The sequence below is a fragment of the Bubalus bubalis genome, chromosome 19 (genome assembly GCF_019923935.1).
Source record: "Bubalus bubalis isolate 160015118507 breed Murrah chromosome 19, NDDB_SH_1, whole genome shotgun sequence".
Lineage (NCBI taxonomy): Eukaryota > Metazoa > Chordata > Mammalia > Artiodactyla > Bovidae > Bubalus > Bubalus bubalis.
Genome location: NC_059175.1, coordinates 63724656 through 63748742, shown reverse-complemented (window position 1 = coordinate 63748742; position 24087 = coordinate 63724656). Strand labels below are relative to the sequence as shown.

Below are 24087 nucleotides of genomic sequence, written 5' to 3'. Positions count from 1 at the left end.
TTTTAATTTTATTTTATTTTTAAACTTTACATAATTGTATTAGTTTTGCCAAATATCAAAATGAATCCGCCACAGGTATACATGTGTTCCCCATCCTGAACCCTCCTCCCTCCTCCCTCCCCATTCCATCCCTCTGGGTCATCCCAGTGCACCAGCCCCAAGCATCCAGTATCATGCATCGAACCTGGACTGGCAACTCGTTTCATACATGATATTTTACATGTTTCAATGCCATTCTCCCAAATCTTCCCACCCTCTCCCTCTCCCACAGAGTCCATAAGACTGTTCTATACATCAGTGTCTCTTTTGCTGTCTCGTACACAGGGTTATTGTTACCATCTTTCTAAATTCCATATATATGCGTTAGTATACTGTATTGGTGTTTTTCTTTCTGGCTTACTTCACTCTGTATAATAGGCTCCAGTTTCATCCACCTCATTAGAACTGATTCAAATGTATTCTTTTTAATGGCTGAGTAATACTCCATTGTGTATATGTACCACTGCTTTCTTATCTATTCATCTGCTGATGGACATCTAGGTTGCTTCCATGTCCTGGCTATTATAAACAGTGCTGCGATGAACATTGGGGTACACGTGTCTCTTTCCCTTCTGGTTTCCTCAGTGTGTATGCCCAGCAGTGGGATTGCTGGATCATAAGGCAGGTCTATTTCCAGTTTTTTAAGGAATCTCCACACTGTTCTCCATAGTGGCTGTACTAGTTTGCATTCCCACCAACAGTGTCAGAGGGTTCCCTTTTCTCCACACCCTCTCCAGCATTTATTACTTGTAGACTTTTGGATCGCAGCCATTCTGACTGGTGTGAAATGGTACCTCATAGTGGTTTTGATTTGCATTTCTCTGATAATGAGTGATGTTGAGCATCTTTTCATGTGTTTGTTAGCCATCTGGATGTCTTCTTTGGAGAAATGTCTATTTAGTTCTTTGGCCCATTTTTTTATTGGGTCATTTATTTTTCTGGAGTTGAGCTGTAGGAGTTGCTTGTATATTCTCAAGATTAGTTGTTTGTCAGTTGCTTCATTTGCTATTATGTTCTCCCATTCTGAAGGCTGTCTTTTCACCTTGCTGAGAGTTTCCTTTGATGTGCAGAAGCTTTTAAGGTTAATTAGGTTCCATTTGTTTATTTTTGCTTTTATTTACAATATTCTGGGAGGTGAGTCATAGATGAATATTTTTTATCATTTTCTCAGTCTAAGATTTATGTTTTAAACATCTATTTTTTATCTTCTTCATCCTATTGGAGAAAGTAAGCTTTTTGAAAGCAAATAATTAAACATGAAGTCATTCTCTCCACCATCTGTGAAGTTTTTGTTTGGGGTACAATAATGAATAAAACAGAAAGCTCACTCTCTAAAACCCAAGTCTGTGCAGAATCACATACTTTCCTTATTGAAAATACATATATGGCTCTTTTTAAAGAGAAAGGAGGGAAAGGGATGAAAATTAGACTATAGAGACTTCTTTTTTTTTTTTTTCCTATAATGTAGCCTGGCATGCTGCAGTCCATGGGGTCACAAAGAGTTGGACACAACTGAGCAACCGAACTGACTGGGGACTGAGTCATGTATTTATTCCATGTTATAATTTCTGGATAAATCTTTGAATGACTCCCCAACTCTGAATTCAAATATAGATTAATCTATCCTTCTCTATGTACTACATTTGCACAGATCTCTTCAGAGATTCTTTTTCCAATTCACGACACTCTTCTTTGCTACATCTGTTTTCTGTCATATCCCTGTTCTGGCTTTATGCTCTGGACATTCTGATTCTACTTATGTATCTCTTATATACCTTAAAATCTGTCAGGAGTTATTTATTATATGGGTCAAGGGGATGTTCCTTCTGCACTGACTGTGTCTTCTGACTCTCTTGGGGTTATTTATGGTCTCAGTGTTATGTATTGTTTAAGCTCATCTTCAGCAAGAGTGGGCTTCCCTAATAGCTCAGTTGGTAAAGAATCCACCTGCAATGCAGGAGACCCCGGTTTGATTCCTGGGTTGGGAAGATCCACTGGAGAAGAGATAGGCTACCCACTCCAGTATTCTTGGGCTTCCCTGGTGGCTCAGCTGGTGAAGAATCCTCCTGCACTGTTGGAGACCTGGGTTGGGAAGATCCCCTGGAGAAGGGAACAGTTACCCACTCCAGTATTCTGGCCTGGAGAATTCCATGGACCATACAGTCCATGGGGTCACAAAGAGTCAGACATGACTGAGCAACTTTCACTTCCACCTCACTTTCACCCTCAGCAAGAGTGAGTCCTGCAGGAACCCAGGATCCAAAGAAAGGTGAAGGCATGTCTAGAGAGCTGAACACTAGGGGGTGGTCTCAGAGTCCGAGATCTGGTGTTCTCTTAACTGCCAATGTATCTGTTTGAGGCTCCTCCCTCACAAGGATAGCATAGGTTTGCATCTACAATACATGCTACATGCTAAGTGGTTTTAACCACATCCAACTCTTTGTGACCCTGTGGACTGTAGCCCACCAGGCTCCTCTGTGCATGGGATTCTCCAGGCAAGAATACTGGAGTGGGTTGCCATGCCCTCCTCCAGGGGATCTTCCTGACCCAGGGATCGAACCCTCGTCTCTTTATGTGTCCTGCATGGCAGGTCCATTCTTTACCAGGGATTCCCATAAAGCAGGTGGGTTCTTGAATTTCTCCTTCAAGAGCCTGTTATACCCACAGCCAGCGTCCCTCCCCCTGCTTCCTAAGAGGTTACTTCTTTTGAACTTCCACTTGTGGCTTGTATTAACTTTACAGAGGAGGCTGAGTTTCTATTCTTCCTGCCCATCAGGAACCCCACCACACGCATCCCTAAGCATGGTTTAAAACCCCAGCCTCTAAGGCCTTTCAACCTGGATTCCTACTGAGGATTCCAGACCTGAGTCTAGGTTTGATACCTGTTTGCCAAGACTTTCCCTTTTTTGCTTTTGGAGCACCTCTGTATTTTTTAATACCATTATACTAAGGTGAGGGATCTCTCCCGTCAACCCAGTTTACTGTTTTGCTGGAAATCTTAAATAAGACCTGTCTTCTTTATGTTTTCACATAATTCCTCAGGAACTAAGACTATTACCCCAAAATGAACAGAGATAATTATTTCTAACATTTTCATGTTGATAAATATTCACACTTTAAATCTGCAGGGAAGAGCTATACAATTTTAAGTCCCTACTTTTTATTTAACATCTGCTTTTTAAATAGAATTTAAATTACTAAGGTAAATCTCATTTAACCATTAATTATATCCTCCTCCAAAACAGAACATAAAAACCCAAGGGAACACAAAATTAATCTCTGGGCCGCATGGTTTGGGGCTCAGCCCACACACATTCTAAACTCTTTATTTGGTCCCCCATAAACACCAAATGTGAGATGAATTCAGTGGTTAGGAGGTGACATTAAAGTAGGAAAATTTTCATCTCAAACTCAAATCTTAATCTTTTTTTAACAGTTTTATAAGTCTTTTTTATTTCAGCTACCAGTCTGGTCAAAATGATATGTGTGTATGAAACTGATATGTGCTAGAAAGTCATTCATTTTTTTAAAACTTAACTTGCTGAGTATTTTTTTAAATGGGCGATGATCTTTGAGGTATTTTTTGTTGTTTATTTTACAAAATTCTGTTTTAGGGTTTTTTTCCATTTTATTTATTTTTTTATTGAAGTATAGTTGCTCAAATCTTAATTTTGATGTGCAAAACCATCTGTAAATGCTTAGAGAAGAAATCACGGGCTGCCCAGAAAACATTCAGCACCTCAGCCGAATGGGAGTACTCAAAAGGATCCCTCAGTGACTTCCTGGTCATGAAGGCACGTTATTTGTGAATGAATCTTATTTGTTTTTGTTTGTTTTGCATTTTTATTTCTTTTAATAGGGTTGGGAAACCCACTCATTAAAGATCTCAGAACTCCATAGTACATTTCATTAGTGTAGGATTTTTCATGAGACCTTATAATCCGGTTAGGTCCTTCACTGTCTGTGTGGTTATCTGGCTGGAGGAATCGGGTCTCAGATTATGAAAGGCACGAGTCCTTCTAATCTACACGTGAACAAATATAGCACCTAGGAAATCATTGCCAAATGCTGATAGCTTCATTTCTGTTTTACTCCATCTGAAGACGGTTGCTGTCCTCTAGGAGCTCACTGGTCCCTTCATGCTCTACAGATGATAAAAATAAACAGCAGTAGCCAGATTCAGTCCTGCGCTGGTTCTGGACCTAAGGACAGTTAGTCCGTTACCCCCACCTACCGCAGTAGAAGAGGGAGGTCACTATGATGACCCAGGGCAGAACAGGTCAAAAGCAAATTGCTGGGATGAGAGAAGTTCTCAAAGGTCACCCGGTGGGATTGGCTGGAAAGTGGCTCTAGCTCAGGCAAATGTTTTTGCTTGGCTTGAAGTCGTCACAACAACTGTTGCTACATAACAGAATTACACATCCTTTGGGAGACATCTTTCTCTCACATGGAGTGTGAAATTCTTGGCGATATCGACAGAGGCTTCACATAGGTATAGAGGTAGAAGAAACCCAGCGCATTTGACAATTACAAAACATGTCACACATGGAATATTATCTAACCATACTCTCACCTCCGCCTCCCTGCTAGGCAGCAGCTATATGGTCCTCGCCAAGAGCTACAGACCTGCAATGGGTCAGTTGCTCAGTCACAAGGAAAACAATTTTTAATGCATGCCGTGGGATGGCTGAACCAAAAAAAAAAAAAACAAAGTAAAATAAAATAAAAAGGCATCTCAAGTGACCAAAAAAAAAAAATAAGCACATGGAAATAGGGTGTGAAGCAGAATGTAGCCGGGAAAAACACAGTATTTCATTGGTTGCTTAAAAAACCAGTGGTGTTCAGGTTTGGCTCAGGGAGAAGGGGAAGTCTTAAACAAGAACAGTAATGGTAAACACATGCCAAGCTCACTATAATCTTCCTACTTGTTCTTTCACTACTGTGTACTTTAAATTTTCTCATAGCAGGCATCTTTAACAACCAACTATGTAAATTTATTATTTCCATATGTTCTTCCCTCTTCTCCCCCTAAATTCCAAACATTGCCCTCAAGAGCTTTCAAAGCTGAATTAAATCAGGGAAGATATTGAGCAATTTTGTGCAGACACCTTTGAGACTGAAGAATTTATGTCTTATAAATGGTGTGAATAATACATTTGACCCTAACACAAACTTCTTTTATAGCCTTGCATGAAATTCCTACTACACATCTAAATTAGACAGGCTTCACAGGTCTAGATGAAATATTCTTCTATGAAATTATCATCGTAGGAGGGTTACTTGTATTCAGTGGAAAAACCTGATAGAATGTTAAAGCTTTCCCAATGAGAGATGCATGTCTTTCTTTTATCTTGCTCCTTGAGGGGAAAAAAAGCTTAGGGAATTTCAGATAAAGCTTATCAGTATCACCTAAGAGTTAATCACACCAAAGATAGAGTGAGATTAATATTATGTGTGTGCCTACATAGGCACACACATCTTTAGGTCCTGTCTGACTTTTTTTGAGATCCCATGGACTGGAGCCCACTTGTCTCCTCTGTCCATAGGATGCTCCAGGCAAGAATACTGGAATGGGTTGCTGTTTCCTCCTCCAGGAGATCCTCCCCATCCAGGAATCAAACCCGTGTCTCCTGCATCTCCTGATCTGGCAGAAATATTCCCTACCACTGAGCCACCTGGGAAGCAGGAAGGGTGAATTCTTTTTTACCACCTTTCACACTGAATAGTTGTAATTGCCAAAACTCATGAGTTCTTTGAAAACATGGTTAGTCATTCAAAGATAGTCAGATTCCTACTGTCCACTTCAAGAGACACGAAAAAGCACCAACACAGCTTTCTGTTCTCTCAACCTTTTCATGAATCATCCTTGAAGTCTCAAGTCAGTCAACAATATTTCTCTTAAAGTATGAGAAAATTAAAAAAAAGAGAGAGAGAGAGAGAAATTCTTGCTCTACTTCACAGTATCTCATATTTGGTTGGAAACAGTCTGCTGGGGGAATTTTTCTGTTATCTATCAAGAGAATGTCTAGTCCAGGCTTCAATCAGAAAGAGAAGTGAGTACTGCTCCCTGTTCAGAAATAAATACAAGAGAGGGTACACACGTTGTTTATCAACCAGGGTTTTAGAATATAAAATAGTCCACGAAGCTTATATAAGGATTTACTCATGGGACAGATGCATCGGAACCAATGACAAAGCTCTGGAGGCAAACGCTGTAAGCTGCCCATGTTCCTCCTTGCTAATGGAACCCAATATTGTAGAGCAGCAAGAGGTGGGACAAAAGGAGCAAGTGAGCTCCTCACCTAGAGGGTGAAATTTAAGAGGGTGCCAAAATACTCAGCAATCAAGTTAATACTTTAATGCAGTATTTTCAAAGATGTGCATGCATGCTAATAAGTCCCTTCAGCCATGTCCACCTCTTTGTGACCCCCTGGACTGTAGCCCTCCAGGCTCCTCTGTCCATAGGATTCTCCAGGCAAGAATACTGGAGTGGGTGGCCATGTCCTCCTCTAGGGGACCTTCCTGACCCAGGGATCAAACCTGCATCTCTTATGCCTCCTGCATTGGCAGGCAGGTTCTTTACCACTAGCACCACCTGGGAAGCCCCTCTTAAATGTGTAAATTAACACAAAAAAGCTCATGAAGAATAAACTTTCAATATTTTTTTCAATATTTTAAATAAAGATGTTGGATCTCCACAGAGTCTGGAAGGAGACTGTACTGATCTTGACTATTTAAAATCTGAACAGTTTGTTCATCATGGATTTTTTTTGTCATACATATTGAGTTTTAAATACTGCATTGCTGCTGCTGCTGCTGCTGCTGCTGCTGCTGCTGCTAAGTCGCTTCAGTCATGTCCAATTCTGTGCGACCCCATAGACGGAAGCCCACAAGGCTCCCCCGTCCCTGGGATTCTCCAGGCAAGAACACTGGAGTGGGTTGCCATTTCCTTCTCCAATGTGTGGAAGTGAAAAGTCAAAGGGAAGTCGCTCAGTTGTGTCCAGTTCTTAGCGACCCCATGGACTGCAGCCTACCAGCCTCCACCGTCCATGGGATTTTCCAGGCAAGTGTACTGGAGTGGGGTGCCATTGTCTTCTCCAACATACTGCATTAGCTTGTTTTAATTTCTGAATTTTTTGGTGCCTCTTAAATATGCATCCAAGGTGACTTCCTCATCTCACCACACTCACAGGCCTACTAGACTCAGGGATTAATTCATGACTTTTCCCCTTCCATTTTTCCAGGCACTTCCTTTCTCTTTACAACTTGAGGCTGCCATGTGACATGGCTCTGGCCACTTGCATATAAACAATTCTGCACATGGCTCCCATGAAAGATTTTGCATTTGTTGTTGATTTCTGATACGAAACAGATGAGTCAAAAAGTTGGTTATCCCCCATTCTCCTGCTGTTGCCTGCCTCTGAACGCTGCCAAGAACCATCCAAACATGAAATAAAAACAAAAAGCAAAGGCCAATTCCATGATGATAACTGAACAAAATGACAGAACTTTGGTCTTTGAGCTTGGATCCCTAATTCTTTAAGTTGAGTTAAAGAGCAATAAATATCCTTACAATTTAAGCCACTATTAGGTCAGCTGTCTGTTACTTGAAGCCAAGATATTTTTAATTGATGTTGTAAGCTTAATAGCCAGTGAGCTTTAAGAGTATGAGTTTTCAAATTTCACTGCATTAGTGACTTTAAATATACACTATTTCATCTCTGAGTTGTTTGTTTCTAGATAGAAAAAGTGCTTAGTCTAAAGTGAAATATGATTCCACTTCAATATGTTAATTAATTGAGGAAATGTGTGAAAAACTGAAAGGTCAAACCATTGTATATATATGAAATACATTCATTTTCCCTACTAAACATTTGTGATAAAAATGTCAGTATCAACAATGTCAATAGGAATCTCAAATTCTAGTTTGCTTTTATAGAATTTTATATTATTATTATTTGAAGAATAAGACTGGATAGAGTTTTATGAAAGAGATAAGGAATGGAGCTTTCCTAGTGGTTTAGTGGTAAAGAATCCGCATGCCAGTGAGGGTGACATGGGTTCGATCCTTGGTCAAGGCGGATCCCACATGCCACAGGGCAGCTAAACCCATGTGCCACAGCTACCGAGCCTGTGCTCCAAGCCCAGGAGCCACAGCTATTGAGCCCACGTGTCCGGAAGGCAGTGGTCCTCAACAAGAGAGGCCACTGCTATGGGAGGCCCACACGCCACAGTTGGAGAGTGGCCCCCATTCTCTGCTACTAGAGAAATGTCCATGCAGCAAGCAACAAAGACCCAACACAGCCATAAATAAATATTATAAAAAGAGAGAGAATGAATGTCCCAATATTGTCTGGACTACCTCATTATCCTAGTTCAAAGAGCAATCAAATCATCACTGTGGTGAGGCCTTTGATAGAATAATCCATCCATTTACAGAAATTGAGATCAAAAGGAAAGGCAACAAGAGATTTCCTTTTCACCAGAGACACAGTCCACAGCAGAATTATAACAACTACACTGCTTTCTTTTCCTAGCCCAATTTTCTTAAAACATGAACCAGGATGCTTTCCAAAAAACTGACTCTGAGAAGATGCCAGGATACAAGTGTCTTTGCATAGCCTCACAAGAATGGCAGCCTATGCCAGTGTTTATTATGTAGTCCTAGAAGCCAAAGGTCCATACCTGTGTTATCCAACATGGTAGTCACCAGGAATAGATGACTATTTATACTTTAATTTTAGGGAATTAAAATTAAATAAATTTAAAAACTCATTCTTTCAGTTGCACAAGAAAAGAAGATTGAGCGCAGAACTGATGCTTTTGAATTGTGGTGTGGGAGAAGACTCTTGAGAGTCCCTTGGACAGCAAGGAGATCAAATCAGTCAATCCTAATCAAAAAGTGGGCAAAAGAACTAAATAGACATTTCTCCAAAGAAGACATACAGATGGCTAATAAACACATGAAAAGATGCTCAATATCATTCACTATCAGAGAAATACAAATCAAAACAAAAAATAATGTATCATCTCACACCAGTCAGAATGGCCACCATCAAAAAGTCTACAAACAAACGCTGGAGAGGGTGTGGATAAAAGGGCATCCTCTTACACTGTTGGTAGGCCTGCAAACTGGTACAGCAAGTATGGAAAACAGTGGAAATTCCTTAAAAAACTGGAAATAGAACTACCATATGAACCAGTAATCCCACTGCTAGGCACACACACTGAGGAAATCAAATTGAAAGAGACACATGTACCCCAATGTTCATTGCAGCACTGAATGAACACTGCTTCCATGGAAGCAACCTAGATGGCCATCAGCAGATGATGGAGAAGGAAGTTGTGGTACATATACACAATGGAATATTACTCAGCTATAAAAAGGAATGCATTGGAGTCAGTTCTAATGAGGTGGATGAAACTGGAGCCTATTAAATAGAGTGTTAGTGGTTTAGTCACTAAGCTGTGTCTGACTCTTGCAACCCCATGGACTGTAGCCTGCCAGGCTCCTCTGTCCATGGGATTCTCCAGGCAAGAATACTGGAAGGGCTTGCCACTTCTTTCTCCAGAGGATCTTCTCAACTCAGGGATCAAACCCAGGTCTCCTGCATTGCAGGCAGATTCTTTATCAATTTAGTTATGAGGGAAGCCTATAGAGATTAAAGTAAGTTAGAAAGAGAAACACCAATACTGTATATTAACATATGTATATGTGTGTGTGGAATTTAGAAAGATGGTAACGACTATCCTATATGCAAGGCAGCAAGAGACACAGATGTAAAGAACAGACTTTTGGACTCTGGGAGAAGGCGAGGGTGGGATGATTTGAGAGAATAGCACTGAAACATGTATATTACCATATGCAAAACAGACGACCAATGCAAGTTCGATGCACGAAGTAGGGCACTCAAAGCTGGTGCTCTGGGACAACCCAGAGGGATGGGTGGGGAGGGAGGGAGGTGGGGTGTTCAGGGGATATATGTGCACCCATGGCTGATTCATGTTGATGTGCGGCAAAAACCATCACAATATTATAAAGTAATTATCCCCCAATTAAAATAAATTAATTAAATAAAAATAATAAAAATTTAAACAATTAAAAAGTAAAATAAGACAAAGAGACAAACCAATCAGTCCTAAAGAAAATCAACCCTGAATATTTATTGGAAGGACTGATGCTGAAGCTGAAACTCCCATACTTTGGCTGCCTGATGCAAAGAGCTGACTCACTGGAAAAGACACTGATGCTGGGAAAGGTTGAGGGCAAGAGAAGAAGGGACAGCAGAGAATGAAATGGTTAGATAGCATCACTGATTCAATGGACATAAATTTGAGAAAACTCCTGGAGACAGTGAAGGACAGGGGGCCTGGCATAGTGTAGTCATGGGGTTGCAAAGAGTCAGACACGACTTAATGACTGAACAACAATAAGATATAATTTAGGCACAGTAACATTTAGCATTTTAAATTCAATGACCTTTAACAAATGTATAAACTCTATCACCACTGCCTCAATTGTGACATAAAATATTTCTCATGAAATATTTGCAGTAAATTCTTTCCTGTGCCCTCCATTCCATTCCTTTAATGGAAACAGAATTTAGTTTATCTGACTTTTCTTAAGTGAACTTGAATAGACTGCTTATTTTCAAAGAATTTACCCATTTCATCTAAGCTGTCAAATTCATTGCTATCACTCTTTTTAAACTGTAGGTTCAGTACTGATATCTCCTCATTCATTCTTAATATTAATGAATGTATCTCTCTCTTGTTCCTATCAATCTAGTTAGAGGCTTATTGACATTATTGGTGTTGTTAAAGAACTAAGTTTTAATTTCATTGATCTTCATTTTTTTTTTTATTTTCACTTATAATGATTTATACTCATCTCCATTTTCTTCTTTCTTCTGTTTACTAAAAGTTTAATTTTATTTTTTGTAGACTTTATCCATCCCTAATATAAGCAAATAATGATCTAAATCTCCCCCTACCAAGCTCTGCTTTAATCATATACCATAAATTTGGATAAGTTGGGCTTTTATCGCCATTCAGATGAAAATATTTCAGAATTCCCCTTTGATTTTCTATCTGATCTATGAGCCATTTAGAAATATATTGCTTAAATTCCAACATAATTTTCTATATACCATTCTGCTACTGATTTTTAGTTTGACTCTGATGTGCTCATTGATTACACAGCCATGATTTTAATCCTTTTTAATATATTGAGACTTACTTTATGCTGATCTATGTTTGGATTCTCCATCACTGTGCTAAGTCTTGGAAACTACTTTCATCGAACTGAGGCAATCATAGGACCCATCTCGTTTATTTACTTTCCCTAAGAAATAATCCTACTCCATCCTCTGCCTGTTGTCCACTGTCTGAAAACTGTACTTGTTAACATTCTGTCTGGTTTTCTTGTTTAAATCATGAAGGTAAATCAAATCCCTTTTTCTCATCATGACCAGATAGTAAAGTCCCCTATATCATTTTTCAACTTAAAAATCATGTTTACCAAATCTTGGTCAAACAAGCATAGAAGACAGAAGCTCTCTGCTGATACATACACAATTTTCAAAATTAGTATTAGATATTATGGTTAAAAACTCTATCATGAAAGAATTCAAACATTCATATATTTTTCATTGGTTTGCATTTATAGTCCCCAAAATGCTGAGGTATGTATTTATTCCTTACGGATTTATCAGCTAAGATGTTTTCCCCCACTATGAAATGGAAAGTGTATGGTTTCCATGCTTAAGCTTTTCTTTTGTAAACATGCTTTTTTAAAGTAGGGCTGACTCTTTGGAAGTAAGAAATAAAAGCATTCAGGTGAGTCCTAAATTTGAATGAATCATGCTTTATTTTAGTCTATTATTTTAATTCAGAAAATGTTTGAATCTGGGTGGAACTATCCACGCAATGATTTGAAATTTTCCCTGTAACTCCCAAATTATAACTTCTCAACATACTTTTGCATTATACAGTGAGAAATATTAAAATCCAGATAAAATTCATAAAGACTAAATATTCAGATTTGTTGTCCCTTCCTCACTGCTAGTTCCCAAACTGCTATGCTTTGTGGAATCTTCAAAAATTGCTCCCCAGAACTCCAAACTTGTATATGCAACTGACTACTTGACATTTTCACTTGGATGCTAAAGAATCATCTCACACTTCAAGTGTCCAAAATTGAACCTCTGAAACTCCTTCCAAGGGCGACACTCTTTTAATCTTTCTCATGTTAGTAAATACCACTTTCACCCTGCCCAACTGCCCAAGCCAAAAACTCGAGAGTCACGCTTGTCTTTCTCTTTCTCTCATATATATAACTTAAAAGGAAACACTTTGGACATGACATCCAAACACACTATAGCCAGAATGTGGCCACGGCTCCCTGGGGACTGCTGCCAACACTTTCATCCAAGCTACCACCATCCCCAGCCTAGATCACCCTCCAGCTCCCAAAATGGTCCCTCTGCCCTGCCCCACGCACCCACTTGCAATGCAGTCTGTCCTCAGCACGGCAGCCAGGGTGACACTTTAAGTCATATTAGGTCCTTACTACACCATTCCTCTGCTCAAGACCTTCCAGTGGCTCCTCGTGCCTGCATGTGTGCTAAGTCACTTCAGTCGTGTCTGACTCTTTGTGACCCCATGGACTGTCGCCCTCCTCTGTTCATGGGATTCTCCAGGCAAGAATACTGGAGTGGGTTGCTGTGCGCTCCTCCAGGAGATCTTCCTGACCCAGAGATCTAGCCAGAGTCTCTTACGTCTCCGGCATTGGCAGGTGGGTTCTTTACCACTAGCGCTACCTGGGAAGCCCGACTCCTCACTTCACTCAAAATAAAGGTCAAACTCTTAAAGGCCCTACAGGACCTTTTCCCCCTATTATCCTTCTAATCTCATCTCCATCCCTCCTTCCATTCTAGTCACACTGGCCTCCCTGCTCTTAGTCACACCTATCAAGTACCCTCCCACCCCAGGGCCTGTGAATTTCTTCTTCCCTCTGCTGGAACAATCTCCTCCATTATTCCTGTCACTTGCTCCCTACCTTTAAGTCTTGACTCAACAGGTTATTCTATACAAGCCACAGTCAATAGGAAGACAGAAACCACCCTAGGTAGCTCAGACAACACGTAATATAGAGAGTTGGTTGTACAGATCTTGGAAGATAAGGTACAAGAATGAAGGATGCAGCCTGGGAGAGCCAAGAGAAGAATGCATGACACAGAGATGAGCAGCTGCTAGCAAGCTGGGCTGGACCCACACACCTGTTTCTGCTGCTGTGCCTTTCTCCGGCAGCTGTGACTCAAGCTGTGACTGCCTGCTCCCTGGCTGAGGACTCAGAATCACTCCAGTCCTCAGCCACCCTGCGGAGGCATAAACGTGCTTCTCCATCTTCCTGCAGCAGCCTCCCCAGCAACAGCTGGTTCGTCCCCATCACACATCTCAGGAACCTGGCTGAGTCAGGAGCCCAATGAATTTCACTGACTCCCTCATCAGTTGTACAGGTGAAATTTAAGGGGCAGGTATGGGGCTGGAGCCAACAGGTAAATGCAAGCCACACCTTGTTACCCTAGTGTAAATTGCAAGATCTACTTAACCCATTCCCTACTTTATGTTTTTGCTCAGCCCATAGTACTACATAGACCAGTTTACATTGTGTGTGTGTGTGTGTGTGTGTGTGTGTGTATGTGTATGTTAGTCGTTCAGTCCTGTCCAACTCTTTGCAACCCCATGGACTGTAGCCTGCCAGGCTCTTCTGTGCATGGGATTCTCCAAGCAAGAATACTGGAGTGGGTTGCTATTCCCTTCTTCAGGGGATCTTCCCAGGGGGCCCAGCGATCAAACTTGGGTCTCCCGAGTTACAGATTCTTTACTGTATGAACCAGCAGGTCTATATTGTATCATCTTATTATTGTCTGTCTCCCCTAACAGAATGTAAACTCTGAGATTTCCACCATTCTGTTTACTGGGGAAACCCCATGATGGAAACATGTCTAGCACATCATATGCACTCAGTAAAGACTGATTGCATAGTTCATAAACTGGACCTCTGCTTTTATCTTCAAACAAGCAGAAGCTAAAGCACTCTGTGTGATGAGGCGAGGGGACCCAGGGCACAAAAATACAAATGAGGATGACAGTCATTAATCACGTTCTGAGAGCTGCCAGGAGCCCTCTGCCAGCCCAGGCATTCAGGGCATCAGGGTCTCGTTTCACTGATTTTATTTAATAGGGTGTGCAGTCTGCCTAACACAAAGGCCAGAGGGGCTTTCAAGGTGGGAATGGTCAGAGAGTATTACGACAACGTTGCCATCTTGCAGACTGGAGGGATCTATCCCTTTGGGCGTGTTAGCATACATTGTCACCTGCTGTTGATTAGAGCAGGTGAACATTGAACCATTGAACCACGTGACGCATGTGCTTAGGCTTTCTGAAGTCCATCCCTGACTCACAGGATGGAAGTGGAAACGTAAAAGAGAAATTAAAAAATAACTCCGCTGGTAGGAATAGAGACACAGATGTAGGGAATGGACGTCTGGACATGGGGCGGGGCTGGGATGAAGGGAGATTGGGATTGACCTCTCTGCGCTGCTATGTGTAAGACAGCTAGCTAGTGGGAACCTGCTATATAGCACAAGGAGTGCAGCCTGGGGCTCTGTGGTGACCTGGAGGAGCGAGACGGGGTGGAGAGGAGGTCCAAGAGGGAGGGGTTATATGTGTACATACAGCTGACGCACTTCATTGAACAACAGAGATAAACACAACATCGTAAAGCAACTATATCGCAATTTAAAAAAAAAAAAAACTCCTCTTTAAAAAGCTTCAGGAAAATAAAAGGTTAAGGTGCTGATTAGATTAGTACACAAACTAAATAAGATTTGGAAACCTTGGTGTAGTCTTTATTATATGAATACAGAGAAATTTCAGCACTGTTGTCTGCAGAGGCAGGCAGAATCTGGGTCTCCTCAAACGTGAGCATGGATGCTTACTTTGCCTTGATATTAGAAGATGACAGGGTGTTATAAATCCAAGAAAAATATTGCTTAATTAAAAATTTGTCCACTCTACATTTAATCTCCAACTGTTTTTCATAGGTAAAATAAGGATAAGGTTTTTATCTACCTTCACTGTGAGAAATGGATCAATTGCCCACTTAAGGCTTAGAAAGCCTATAACATGCTTGAACAAAAATAAAATAAAACATACTCTTTGAGGCTAAACAAAACGACTATTTTAAATTAGAGCCCTGATAATAACTTCACAAAATCTTATCCCCAAATTTAATGCAATCCCACTGAACTACTTAACTTATAAAGTTTTACATTTGCAATCTTAGAGTAATAAAAACTATTTCCCCACTGAGAAAAATCAATCAAAAATTGGTTATCTCAAGATAAAATATAGATGCCTTACTCATTATTTCATTAGTGGCCCTAGAACACAAAAGTAATACAAAAGTTATTGATCATTCTCAAAACTCAAATTATTTTCATCAGAACTTAATCACTGTTTATAAAAAAACATATAACAGAGACCCTCAAAAGCTTTCATCAATCAAAGATCAATAACAGTATGAAAGTAGAAGGTAGGTATTGGAGCAATTTCACCCAAAGAATAATGCATAGTGGTTTTATAATGACTGCATTTTCTAACACCTCTATGCACTCATGAGTGATCATTACATACCTGAGTATAGAGTTGAAAAGTGACATTTTTTAATATTCCATTTTTTCAAAGAGCAAACTAACAACACACTTTAGAGTAAAAAATGTATTAGCAAATGCAGTTCTTAAATGTGTAAAACCCTGAATAGTCATTGGAAGGATGATGCTGAAGCTGGAGCTCCCATACTTTGGCCACCTGATGAGAAGAGTCAACATATTAGAAAAGACGCTGATGCTGGGAAAGATTGACAGCAGGAGGAGAAGGGAACAGCAGAAGATGAGATGGTTGAATGACATCACCAACTCAGTGGGCATGAATTTGAGCAAACTCCGGGAGACAGTGGACAGGGGTGCCTGAGGGTGTCCTGAGTCCATGGAGTCGCAGAGTTAGACAGGACTTAGCGACTGAACAGCAGCAATGCATAAAACAGGCAGTGCGTGTATACCTTAGTTGCTTCACTTGCAAATAGGTTCAAATATTTTCTCCATGTGACTTTGAGATTACACTATGAGAAATATTCAGTCATTTGCTTGATAACAGGAGTTAAATTATTGATAGGTCAAAGGACTTTTTATAATAGAGGATCTATAGGAAACATTTCCCCCTCACAAGTAAACTCAAAGGAGGATAACTCATAACCTGCTATGAAACCAAAGAGAATTACAATTGATTTATGTAAATTTATGTTTTCACAAACAAAAGCACTGAGTTCAAGACAATTTTCAATGGTAAGTGGTATCTTACTATATTTTAATTAGATTCACAAGAAAATATCAAAATGAATTTTATGCAATCCATTTTAATTAAAATAAATTTTCCCAATTCTTCCTTGGAGAAACTGGACCACTGTCATGCAATTATGCACAATTATAACTCATAAAGGTCAAATGGCAAGTATAAGACTAGGAGAACAGGGAGAAATACTGGAGGCAATTTTAATCAAGGTTTACATGCTTAAAGACTCTGAAATCTGACAGGGACTCTGGAAATTACCTGCAAAGCCCCCTTGTGTGGTAATGAGCATCCTAGATCCTAACAGAAGAGATAGAATCCAGCCAGGATCATGAAACTACATGCCTGTCTGGGGCATTAGACACCAGACAGCCAAAACCCAGAGAGAAAAAGGAGCCTCGTGGAACATGTCTATGGTCCTGGGATGTTCATGAGGCCAAGACCTAGGTATGGAGTCCTGAGACAGGTATGGAGTCATCATACATGGCAAAAACACGGATGGACCTAGAGATGATCAAACTAAGCAAAGTAAATCAGAAAGAGAAAGACAAATGCCATATGATACCACTTATACGTAGAATCTAAAATACAACACAAATGAGCCTTTATCGATGAAACGGAAACAGACTCACAGAGAACAGACACTGCAGTTCCCAAGGGGGCGGGGAGGGGAGGGATTGGACAGGTTGGGAATTTGGGGGCAGCAGATGTCAACTATCACATATAAAACAGATAAACAGCAAGGTACTGTAGAGCACAGGGAATTATATTCAATAGCCTGTAATAAACCATAATGGAAAAGAATATGAAGAGGAATGTATATATGTGCATAACTGAAACACTCTGTGGTATAGCCAAAATTAACACAATCTTGTAAATCAACTACACTTCAAATAAATTTTTAAAAAAATACTAAGTGCTGTCAGCTAAGACACTGAAGATAGGCCTCCAAATTAGTCATAACATTAAAGTTGCAAGTCCAAGTAAGCATGAGTCCAGCATGGCTCACTCCAGCGGGGGTTTTTCCCTATGCATCCTGTGAAACCGCTCTAATTCCTATAACTGGCTCAGGCTCTCTAAACAGCCAGCCTGCTGGGTAAACTTTAATCAATAAACAAACAAAAGCAGAATGTGGCACTATCCCCTTAAGTGGACATTAAACATTTAAAACTCATTTGGAAGATGGTTATGAGAGTCAGTAAGCATGCTGAGAAACATGTTGTCTTGAAGGGTCACTATTTTCCCCCTCTTTATTGGAACAGATATTTAAGCAATCAACAAGGACATAAGTGTGAAGCATCTGTCGTGTGTCAGGGTGTTTTAGCAGCCACTGCATGATCAGGGGTAAATATTCTAGACCATGCAGTCAAGGGAGCAACCGTGCGGACACAGCAAGCTGTTAGGGCTTCTTAAGCAATGAACTCCACAAGAGAAGAGGAGTCTGGAGTGACAAATATTTTACCAAGATCCTGCCAGCATCTTCTGCCCAGCTAGGAAAATCGAATCAAGACGTTGATGAAACGTGCTTAGCTATAATGAAATGTTCCTGTAGACTCTTCTTGAGTAGATTCTCATGCAAAGTAACCCCAATGTATAAAACTAAATGGTGAAATTTGAAATATACCCCAAATATCAAGATCTTAAGTATCAAGGTGACCCAGTCCTGCCCTTATTGCTCTCTCATCCATGCTTCGTTATACTCTCTCAGACTGTTTGTAGAGAGCACAGAGAAGTGTTTAGGGGGCGTAGCTGTGGCCACCTGCTCAGCTATAAAAGGAGCCATTTCAAGGACTGACTGGGCTCTGAACAGTCATGGGGAATCTTCTGTGTCTGTTCTTGGTCGACAGTCTTATCCTTTCTTAAGAACGGCACTTCCTTCCTAAAGCCCCATCCTCCTGGCCCAAGGCCTGCCTGCTCCTCCTTGGCGAAGATGGAGTCCTAGGCAACCCCCTCCTGCTGACTGCCCTGCATCCTGGGTCCCCCGGTCTCCCTCCCCTGGGCTCCCTGGGGGTGGGGTCTGCTTCCTGGGAGCTAATCCCTCACCTGTGCCCCATATCCTGTCCCCTCCTACAGCCCTGGGGGCTCTGCCTAGTCAATTCCGTCCCCCTGTCTTTTCTCTCTTCCCCATCACCATTTAAAGAGGATTAAGTAATGCTCTCTTAAAAGCTATTCCCTATCCTCGTGTCCCTGCTTACTTGAAACAATAATTCTCTATTTTTATATCTATTCCTTCAACTCACACACATCCCTCTGTTCATTACCATGTAGTTTCATCCCATCACTGCTCTGAAGCTGCACTGATAAATGTCATTTGCTAAAGGCTGAATATGTCCTGTAGGTGACACCACACATGACACCACCCTAATGGCAGAAAGCAAAGAGGAACTGAAGAGCCTCCTGATGAAAGTGAAAGAGGAGAGTGAAAAAGCTGGCTTAAAACTCAACATTCAGAAAACTAAGAGCATAGCATCCGGTCCCATCACTTCATGGCAAATAGATGGGGAAACAATGGAAACAGTGACTGACTTTACTTTTTTTTTTTTTGCTCCAAAATCAGTGCAGATGGTGACTGCAACTATGAAATTAAAAGATGCTTGCCCCTTGGAGGAAAAGCTATGACCAACTTAGACAGCATATTAAAAAGCAGAGATATTACTTTGCCAACAAATGTCTGTCTAGTCAAAGCTATGATTATTCCAGTCGTCATATATGGATGTGAGAGTTGGACTATAAAGAAAGCTGAGCACCGAACAACTGATGCTTTTGAACTGTGGTGTTGGAGAAGACTCTTGAGAGTCCCTTGGACTGCAAGGAGATCCAACCAGTCAATCCTCAAGGAAATCAGTCCTGAATATTCATAGGAAGGACTGATGCCGATGCTGATGCTGAAGCTGAAATTCCAATACTTTGGCCACCTGATGTGAAGAACTGACTCACTTGTAAAGACCCTGATGGGGAAAGATTGAAGGCAGGAGGAGAAGGGGATGGCAGAGGATGAGGTGGTTGGATGGCATCACCGGCTTGATGGATATTACTTTGAGCAAGCTCTGGGAGTTAGTGATGGACAGGGAAGCCTCGTGTGCTGTAGTCCATGGGGTCAGAAAGAGTTGGACATGCCTGAACAACTGAATTGAACTGAATATGTCCACCCAAAAGATATGCTGAAGTCGTAACCTCATGAACCTGTGATGATTATGATTTTATTTGGACGTACGATCTTGATGTAATTAATTCAGATTTAGTCATGCTGGGTTAGGGTGGGCCCTAAATTCAATAGGGCTCCTATTCTTATAAAAAGAAGAGAAGACAAAAACATCCACACAGAGAAAATGCCATGTGACTACAGACTCAGAGACTGCAGTGATGAGTCCACAAGCCAAAGAACACAGGAGATTACTGACAAGCACCAGAAGCTAGGATGTGGAAAAGAAGAAGTCTTCCCTGGAGCCTTCAAAGAGAGCACAGCTCTGGCGACATCTTGTTTTTGGACTTCCAGCCTCCAGAACTATAAGAGACCACGCTGTTGTTGTTTTAAATCATCTAGTTTATAGTATCTGGTTACAGCAACACTGGGAAATGAATACACCATTGCTGACGGTTTCTAGGAGGGTAACCATCTGTTCCAGTTTTCTGAAAATACAGTAGAGTTTTCAGTGCAGGTGCTAAGTCATTTCAGTCGTGTTCAACTCTTTATGATGCTATGGACCACAGCCCACCAGGCTCCTCTGTCCATGGGATTCTCCAGTCAAGAGTGGGTGGCCATGCCCTCCCCCAGCGGACCTTCCCAATGTCTCCAGGAGCTTTCAGTGTTACACCCCAAAAGAGCCTGGGGGAAATCAGGGTGAGTCTGTCACCCTACCTTCTGGCCCAGATACTCTGATGGCCACTTCCCTCTTGAAAAACCTCTCCTTCCCTGGTACCCATGACTCCAGCTCTCAGCTAGTAAATTCCATCTGATGGCAGTTAGGAACTCAGATTTCTCAACCTCATCTCACCATTTTAGACTTCCCTTCTTTACTCCATCTGGAATCAACAGCCAAGAACTTGGGGCTCGTACTCAGTGCCTCCTGGTCCCTCCTTGAAAACATCAACAACCTCTTCTGCAGATTTCCAGAATCCACCCAGTTCTTCACATTCTGCTACCCATCCCACAGCTCAGGCTCTCCTGCCCTCTTCACGGCTCCCTTTGATCACAGCAGCAGCCCCAGGGTAGGCTGTTTCCACTGCCCGTTCTCCACCTTCCATGCTGAGCCTTTGCAGACAGAGGGGGCCTTCCAGAGATGCCTTCTTAGGCCCTACATTATTAAATCTTCCCTCTAAGTCTCATCTTCCTCCACCTCCTCTCCATGATCTAAACAGATTTCATGGCTCACTGGTCTTGTCACTTGCCAAAACCTACTGGGCTCCCTCCGTGAGACTCATAAACACATTCTCATAGTCATCTGGGACTCAGCTCTGATCCTGCAGCATCCTAGAAAGCATCCTCAGCCACTCCTCTGCTCAAGCACTCTTTTGCAGCCCAGGCTGCTGGTTCAGACAGCTTTCCCCTGGGCTCCCACGCACATGGCAAAGACACCTCTGTGAGGACCCTTAATAGAACATAACACAACGGCCCTTTCAGTCTGTATTCCTTAAGACATTCTAAACCCTTAACAGGAACTGTGTTTTTTTACCTCTGTCTCCTCGATATTTAGCACAGACTCCGGTACATAATAGGCACCTGAATGTCCACTCCAAATGTTTTTTAATTGATTGATTAATTGGAGGATAATTGCTTTACAGTATGATGGTTTTTGCCATACAATAATGCAAATGAGTCATAATTATATATACATATGTATGTGTAAATGTACACACACATATCCCACCCTTTTGAGCTTCCTTCACCCCTCCCATCCCACCCCTCTAGGTCATCACAAGATACCAGGCTGGGCTCCCTGTTATAATGCAGCTTACCACCATCTACCTATTTCACACATGAGTATACAGGGCTTGCCAGGTGGCACTAGTGGTAAAGAACCTGCCTCCCAATGCAGGAGATGGCAGGTTCAATCCCTGGGTCTGGAAGGTGCCCTGGAGGAGGGCATAGCAACCTGCTCTTGGTATCCCATGGACATAAGGGCCTGAGGTGGGGGAGCACACAGAGTCTGACACGACTGAAGCAACTTAGCATGCGTGAAGAGTATATATGTCAATGTTGTTTCCTCAATTCTTCCTACCCTCTCTCCCCCACTGTGTCCACACGTCCTTTTAAACATGCAGTTTGAAAGTATGCTGAATGCCACTGATGCACTACGCATGCATGCGTACTCAGTAGCTCAGTCACATCTGACTTATTGTGACCCCGTGGACTGTAGTCTCTGCTATGCTTCTCTGTCCGTGGAATTTTCCAGGCAGAATACTGGAGTGGATTGCCATTTCCTCCTCCAGAGGATCTTCCTGACCCAGGGACTGAAGCCATGTCTCTTGCGTTGGTAAGCGGGTTCTTTACCACTGAGCCACCTGGGAAGCCTTTGATGAACTACGGGGTTGTCCCAAATGCCAAAGCCTAACAGTGTGCTCTGCTGGAAAGGTTGGTAGGAAACAAACACTCATACCAAGAGCAAGGAGAATGTAAAATGGCACAACCCTCCTGAAAGGGAATCAGGCGAGGTCTAGCAAAACCACAGGCGCATTCACCCTTTGACCCAGCAATCCCAGTTCCAGGCATCTCTGCCAATAGCACACTTGTAACAAATACCAAAAGATTATTCCAGGAGATACTGTGCATTGTAACACTATACATGGTCACGTCCCCCAGTAAGGAGTTGTTGAATAGACTGGAGCTCATTCCATAGATGAGAGCCATGTGACTATGAGAAGTGACATAAATCCATATTACTGAGGCATGGACTTCAGGGCATGTCCTGATGTGCAAAAATGCTCGATAGACAGAATTTTTTGTATACATGCTACTTTTTAAGAAAAGAGGGTATGAATATATTTGTACATGTATATGTGTGTGTATGGAATTTTATTTATATTAAAAAAGAAACAAAAATCATAAACTTTAAGTAAAAGGTGAGCTAAAAGGAGAAAGGAGGAACAAGGTAAGGAAAACAGAGTGAAGTCAGTTTCTCCAAACACCCTTATTAATTGGGCTTTAAAATATTACAGAATTATGTCAATTTTGAAAAATCTCAAAAACCAAAAGTGAAATTAACTATGTTTCGAGTTGATGGCCCAACCATACAAACTGAAATTCCTTCAATTTCAAAGCAGTAATTTTGCTTCAATTATCTAGTGCAATTCATACCCTGATGACTATAAAAGAAAAATCACACGAAAGGGTTTTCTGTAGTCAACAAGCACTAGAGTTGCACACAGCCATTATTTTGAACAACTGAGTGTGTTTTGCAGGAAAAGACAAAGGAAAAATTACATTGACCTGCAGAGACAGGAGTCTGTGCACAGCAGAGAAAGACAGAAACATAGAATGGAAGAGGTCCAGAAGAGATCCCTAGAGTCCTCGAGATGAACTAGAAGCATCCAGAACAATCAAAGTGTGCTGTGGAGAATGCTTTCCTTAGATTTGTACACTGACAACACCTCACTTTGGCCACTCCTATGCTCCAATCAGATAAAAATGACTGCTTCTCAGGTCAATGGAAGGAAATGGATAAGAGGAGTGAAAGGCACCTTGTTATCCCAGAGAATAACGAAGCCACCAAAGGCCACTCGAGTTGTCTCAGAAAAATTCAGGAGGCAACCTCAAGAGCGTCCCCAACCCTAAGCTTGAAATGTGATCATTGCACCATCTACAAGAATAAACGCTGCAATTAATTGAAATATATCAAACATTGAAATCCATATATTAAAAATAACTCTAAAAAAAGCAAACAGAACATTTTATTTGTCCCCTTTGGATAATGTTAGAGAACCAACTAACTGGACTGTTTAAAAAATGGCACTGGAAAGAAAAATAAGCATTCACTCTGCCTTTCCTATGTCAGATGCACCCTTAGGAAATTCAAATAGTTAAGAAGTGAAAGTTACTTTATGTAGAAATAACTTAGCCATTAAGTGAAGAAAGAGTAGGAAAATGTAAGACTCCTAGTTTTGCACCCATGAATGAATCAGCAGATTTAGATGAATGAATGAATGATCATCAGTGACTGAATATTTCATAGCCCAGTGAAGGACAGGGCACCATCCATGACACAGTAGAGACAAAAAGCTGCATACCTGAATCCGAGTGGCCTCTCATTATCACTCCTAGTTTACAGAAACATTAGGGACAGAAGAACATCTCAATGACACCAATGGGAAGCACTGTGGAAACTCTCCAGGACAGTGAACTTAGGTTTCTTTAAAAATGAACTTGCAAGTGGAGCAACAAAAACAACACAACACAGCGAGAGACGGGGAGACTCCAGAGATACACCAACCAGCCACAATATACGAACGTCATTCCATTCCTGCCTCAACACAACCTTTAACAAAACAAGGAGCAAGCATTCCTGAGGCCATCAGGGGTCTCACAGCACTCACGCGACGGCTGCTAATTTTATGGCATTGGTTTATGTTTGGGCTTTTGATTGTTCTGGTGCGATAACAGTAGTATGAATTCCTCATCTTTGATATTCAAGAACTGAA

General features: G+C 41.4%; 1 protein-coding gene across 2 annotated transcripts in view; it reads right to left on the bottom strand.

Moving 5' to 3' along the window:
* The window catches only part of SEMA5A (semaphorin 5A), a 565459-nt gene that overhangs the window by 338641 nt on the left and 202731 nt on the right, over positions 1 to 24087 (bottom strand). The gene's annotated exons all lie outside the window — the stretch shown is intronic.